Source organism: Mastomys coucha, chromosome X, assembly GCF_008632895.1.
Source record: "Mastomys coucha isolate ucsf_1 chromosome X, UCSF_Mcou_1, whole genome shotgun sequence".
Classification (NCBI taxonomy): domain Eukaryota; kingdom Metazoa; phylum Chordata; class Mammalia; order Rodentia; family Muridae; genus Mastomys; species Mastomys coucha.
Genome location: NC_045030.1, coordinates 64,509,280 through 64,514,821, shown reverse-complemented (window position 1 = coordinate 64,514,821; position 5,542 = coordinate 64,509,280). Strand labels below are relative to the sequence as shown.

The 5,542-nt window shown below is 47.4% G+C and overlaps 1 pseudogene; it reads right to left on the bottom strand.

Moving 5' to 3' along the window:
- Window positions 1–2,497: 2,497 nt before the first annotated feature.
- LOC116086498 overlaps window positions 2,498–5,542 on the bottom strand; it is a 62,764-nt pseudogene continuing 59,719 nt past the window's right edge.

The following is a 5,542-nucleotide window of genomic DNA, read 5'->3' as shown; positions in this document are numbered from 1 at the left end:
TGTTGTCTAACTATTCTTGGCCTGCCCTGGAACATGGTGAATGTACCAGAGACCACACACTAAAAGAAAACTGACTCTACCTCTCTAAGCTGCTACCAAATGCTGATACATCCTCAGGTAAGAACAGACATTAACCTAGAAAATAAAAGTAGTCCTGTCTAGAGGAGATATCTACACTTTTTGTAGACTTAAAATACAGTTAGAGCCTCTTTTTTTGACTCATCAAGACCTTTCCTTATTTATTAGATTTAAGATCCATGGGACTGGATGGGATAATCCCAGGGCATGTGGTTTACATTGTGTCTGTGGGAGAACACATATATACAGGGAAGTGGAGCAGCACAAAGGACTGTTGGTTAAAAAATACATACATCTTAAGTCATTCCAGCCAGGACATCATTATCAGACAATAAAGCAATCTCTCCACATAGTGCTTATCTTTGGTGCTGTTCTATGGGCTTGGACACTGGGCCCTCCTGTCTCCTTGTCACACAACTGTCATCCTTGCCCATCACCTGTTTCCTATGGGTAGTCAAGTCTAGAGGAAAGAACCAGCCACAGACCCTGGGTCCCCAAATGAGAGTCTCTTATTTCTTAAATTGTGTCCCTTGGAAGTCATCTGTTTATTCAAAAACTGGGAGGCATACCAAAACCATCCAGAATCTTGAGAAAGGTTAGGGAAAAGGGAAAGAAATCCTAGCCAGCATTTTCTACAATGTTTGCTATGTTTCATTTCTTAGTTCAAATAACCTTTATCTGAATACACAATTGCAAAGAGAGGTCTCCTCTCCATGGGTGCCAGAAATGGATATGGGAGATATCCTAGATTTTTGCTCTGACTGGGGGAGGTGGGTGGTGGAGGGAGGTCTCTTAATTTTTCCTGTTTTGAGCACCCTGGCCTCACAGATGTCCCTCATTTGGCTAGTCTTTGAACAACTGGGCTCTACCCTCTGACTCCAGATTTTCCATAGAGCACTCAACTGTCACTCAACTGGTCCATTCTCTTCACTTGTAAAAACTGGTTTCTCTCTAGGGACAGCAGGTGAGCAACCACCTCTGGTGGCAAGCATCCCATACTGGAGTGCTTACATTAGTAAAGGAGCCAAGTCTGTCCACTTAAATGCTGCTGCTTCAAATCAGTGTTCACTCAGGCAGCTGTGGGCATTTGTCCAACCCTTGCTGGTATAGTCCGGAGGCCCAGAAGAAGTGCTGAGAACTAGGTAAAAATTTTGGTGATACCCCCTTTTCTGCAACTCTGGCCACACAAATAGTGTGGCTGGGGTAGTTTTCAGAGGCTAGGATCACTAAACCCAGCCTCTAAGAATTAACCTAATTTAATACAAAAGTGTTATCTATCTTGTCTCAGGAAAGAGTTGGGCCTTGTACCCACTGCACCTTGACTATTGTTTCTCCTCCTCTTGGGCATGGCCAGTCTAGAAACCTATGGAAAATTCAGGACCTGGATCCATCAGAGGGCACTTGGGAGTCTCTCACTCAAAGTAAGCAGCCTAGGTTGGGGTATAGGATATTGTGTAAGATAGTAGGAGATGCAGCGGTAGAGGGGAAGTATCATTGCACCTTGAAAAGGACCATCTTACATGATAAATAGACTGCAGGTTCTTGCCAGTAATTGACCCAGGAGGGTGATATCAAACAGTCCTGGTACAAATGCCAGGAGGCTGCCCTCCTGTGGTACAAAGCCTTACCTTTTATGCGGTAAGAGAAGGGCCAAGGGAGAACCTTTAGAACTCCTTCCTTTCCATAGGTTTCTAGACTGGCCATGCCCAAGAGAAGAGGGGAACCAATAGGCAAGGAGCAGTGGGTACAGGACCCAACTCTTTTCTGAATGAGTTCCCAGGTACATGCCCAGGAGTTACCTCAGTTGGCTGAGGTAGGGGTAGGAAGCAGGGGAGGGGCTTCTTATGGGTGGGGAGGTGGTTATTCTAGCAGGAGCATGTACTGAGAGCTCTGTGTACTGAGACAAGAAGAAAGGGGGAAGGGGAGGAAGCCAGATAGACTGAGGAGGTGCAGAGCCTCAGGAGAGACCACAGAGATCTCCTGGCCTTAGAGCCTGTCCTCGGTGACACTAACACCTTCAGGAGCACCCAAGTCTTTTTGGTCCTGGCCACTAAACACTGCCAACCCAGGTACCTGTAGGTCCTAAATAAGGAGTAGTCCAGAAATGGTTCCCTTGAGAGAAGGGATACTTCCTCTGGTGGTCTCCAGCCCTAAGAGAAGTCAGCCCTGGCCCAAGCCTTAGTACTGCCCATGGAGATGGAAAAAAAAAGAAAGAAAATGCAGGTGAAAGATGAGCCCCCTCCCCAACCCTCCCATCCCCATCTCCCCATCTGCTGCCTCCAGGAGTCTACACATGGCCAGGAAGCAAGAAACCCCTTCTGGGACAGCTCAGAGCCCTGATACAGATGTGAAACAGTAGAGCCTGGTGGCTGTGGAGGTCTCCACATGGATCGTGTCCATCTATCTATATGCTAGGACATCACAACTTGGCCTCCAGCATCTCCAGGAAGAGTTTCACACTGTAGAAATGCTGCAAGGCATTGGCTGCTGTCTGCCCCAGCAGGGGCAGTATCAGCAGCAGCTTGCCAGTCCTCCGTGGCTCCTCATGGTGCTGGCTCAGCTCATAGTCCTGCAGTACCTTGTGTAGCAAGTCCTGAAGCTTCTTCACAGCCACCAGGTCCTTGATGTACACCGAATCTGAGTTGGTGAGGGCCAGGACCTCGAGCATCACAAACTCTTCCTTCTCTACCTTGAGTTTCTTGTACTTACATATCAGTTGCAAAGTGGCTCAGTGAAGCTCCAGCAGCCCCCACCAGTCGAAAGTGCTCCTCATCCATGATATAGTCCTCTGCATATGCAAGCTTGTCATCATAGGGTAGAAAGCGGTACATGATGTCCAGGATTAGGATCTCCATCCAGGCACTCTGCCGCAGGCTCATCTGGTCCCCAAGTGATCAACTGGAGAAGCCTGGGATGTGCTTGGCCCAGCTAATGAAGACCACAAGCTCCTGAGCTGCTAAGTCACAGAGAGTAGCCAGGGCCTTGATAGCTCCCTCAGGTATATTATAGGGAGGCATGACATATAGCTTGTCTGGCTCAGCTACCAGTAGATATGAGACAATCTTAGCTAAGAAGACAATCTTATCTTTTTAGCAGGTGGGGAAATCTGTAAGCTCAGGTAGGGGCCATTCTCAGAATCTAGCCATTGCTTGTACTTCTGGCGGCCTCCACACTCTTGATCACACTCATTGGTGGCTGGACAGGTGTTTTCTTGAATAGTTCTCTTAAAGAATGCCTTGCAAGCCTCAAAGGAGGCCACTCAATAGTGGTAACCAGAGGCAATGTCCCCGCTCAAGAGGTACAGGGGGTTGGGGATGGTGTTAAGCATGTGCTCACACTTAACGGTGGAGTCCTCCATGATACCACTAGTACAGTCCTCATAGGTCTTGCAGTAGGGGTTACTTCCCAGCCCTACATCTATGAACATAGGCAGTGAGTATAGACCATTGATGTGGGTGCTCAGGGCCATGCCAAAGCCACCACTGATATCCGATGAGCCTCTGGGGCTATGGTGGCTGAGGGTATCAATGCCTAAGGACAGGTTATATGACTCAGTCTTGATGGAGGAGCCACAGCCAGAGCCCAGGTGCCTGTCTTCAGACACCCTTCGCTTCAGCAGCCCACCAGGAATTTGCTTTTAAGTTGTCTAAAAGCTAAAAGAACCGAAGAAGGGGATCATTATAGATATCACCAACCATTCAGAGGCCAAACTCCCTTATAATAGGTACTGGTAGCTGTCATCATGGCTTAGTGTTTGACAGGAGAACACTGGGCTCTGTCAGAGTCTTGTTCCAATGACAGTCTGGCTACATAGAACACAGCCCCTCCAATGTTTAGCAGCTACGGCAGTTGCCATAGTCAGAAGCCTGAGACCTACCCTGTCTTGTATGGAGAGTAGGGAGAATGACCCTTGAAGATTTCATCCCTAACCCACCATTTCAGAAGCAGAGCTAACACTATAAAATCCAAATCCAGTCTGTATACCAAGAGCTGAGAAAAATCCTGGCCAACACTCTTAGCTCTATTGTGATCTAGGGGAGGTCTTTTCCCTAACTACTTAGGATGAGATACATCAAGGTCCCAATTCACCCAGCCACTGCATCAGGAGCTGGAAGGATGGATATCGCAGCCCTGATACTCCAAGACTAGGGCTGACTTCCACAGCTCCAGAATGCAGCTGCAAAACCTGTTGACACCCACACTCTGGTGACACCCACACTTTCTTGGCCTGATTGAAGGGAGGTTTTCTCCTGACTCTGCAGCCACCAGCAGTGAAACAGAGCCTAAAGTTCCTCAGTTTCAACAATGAATGTGTGTGGGCATCTGGGAAGGTTGCTACCTAAGCCATGGAGTGCTACAGATATAAGAATTTATCCACCTGATACCTCCCTATCCACCCAATTTTATGTTCTCCCCCCATCTCTCATCTCTGTCTTTCCCTGTCTCTCTCATCTCTCCCATAAAGTCCAGTTTGTGTTTCCCAACTCCTCTTGGCCTGCCCTGGAACATGGTCAACCACACCTTAAAAGGGTCAACAGCCTCTACTCACTCCTGCACTGGCTGGGGAAGTGCAGGATAAGATCTAGAAACCGTAGATGTTGGTTCAAAATGTCTCAGCATCACTCAAGTTTGTCCTTGGGGATGGGCAAAGAGCTCATATATTTAGTTTCAGTACTCCACTTCCTAAAACTAGAAAAAAAAATCACAACGAAAACACAGGCATCAAGGCAGACATACAAGAAACATAACACCTACAAAGAGCAGTGATTCTTCCAAAAGAAGCAGGAGTTTGAAGGAAATCTAAAAATGCTCAGAACAGATTTTAAAATGGTGTTTCCAAGGAAACTCAGCGAGATACAACACAGATAAAGACAACATGGATAAAGAATACAAAGAGGAGGAAAATAACTCAGCATGTGAATGAGTAATTCGCCCTCAAGATGAAAATTCATTGAAAAGACCCAATCAAGCATCTTGGAACCTTGAATAAATGAAATAATAAAAAATTACAAGAGCTTCCTCAACTAAATAGAACACTTAGGCCCTGACAGGAGAGAATTTCAGAACTTGAGGAGCATCTCAAATAAAGCAACTTACACAATGATGATGGAGAATGATAAGAAAAATAAAACTGGCCATTTTCTCTCGGGTGAGTTTCTGAGACTGGAGCAGCCAGCCCAGAGGCACAGGCCCCACGACTCCCAGGGGAGCTGCAAGGCAGCAGGGACAGGATCCAATCAGCTTCCAAGTGACAGAGGAAGATCAGCATCCTTCTCTGCCCCTTCCTTGCAAGTGGAGGGCCTACTTCAAGAGAGCTTCTTAAGCCAGAGACCCGGGCAAGATCTGCCGTTTTCTCTCAGGTGAGTTTCTGAGACCGGAGCAGCCAGCTGGGAGGCACAGGCCTCACGAGTCGCAGGGGACTTGCAGGGCAGCAGGGACAGGACAAGCTCTAGCCAGAGACACT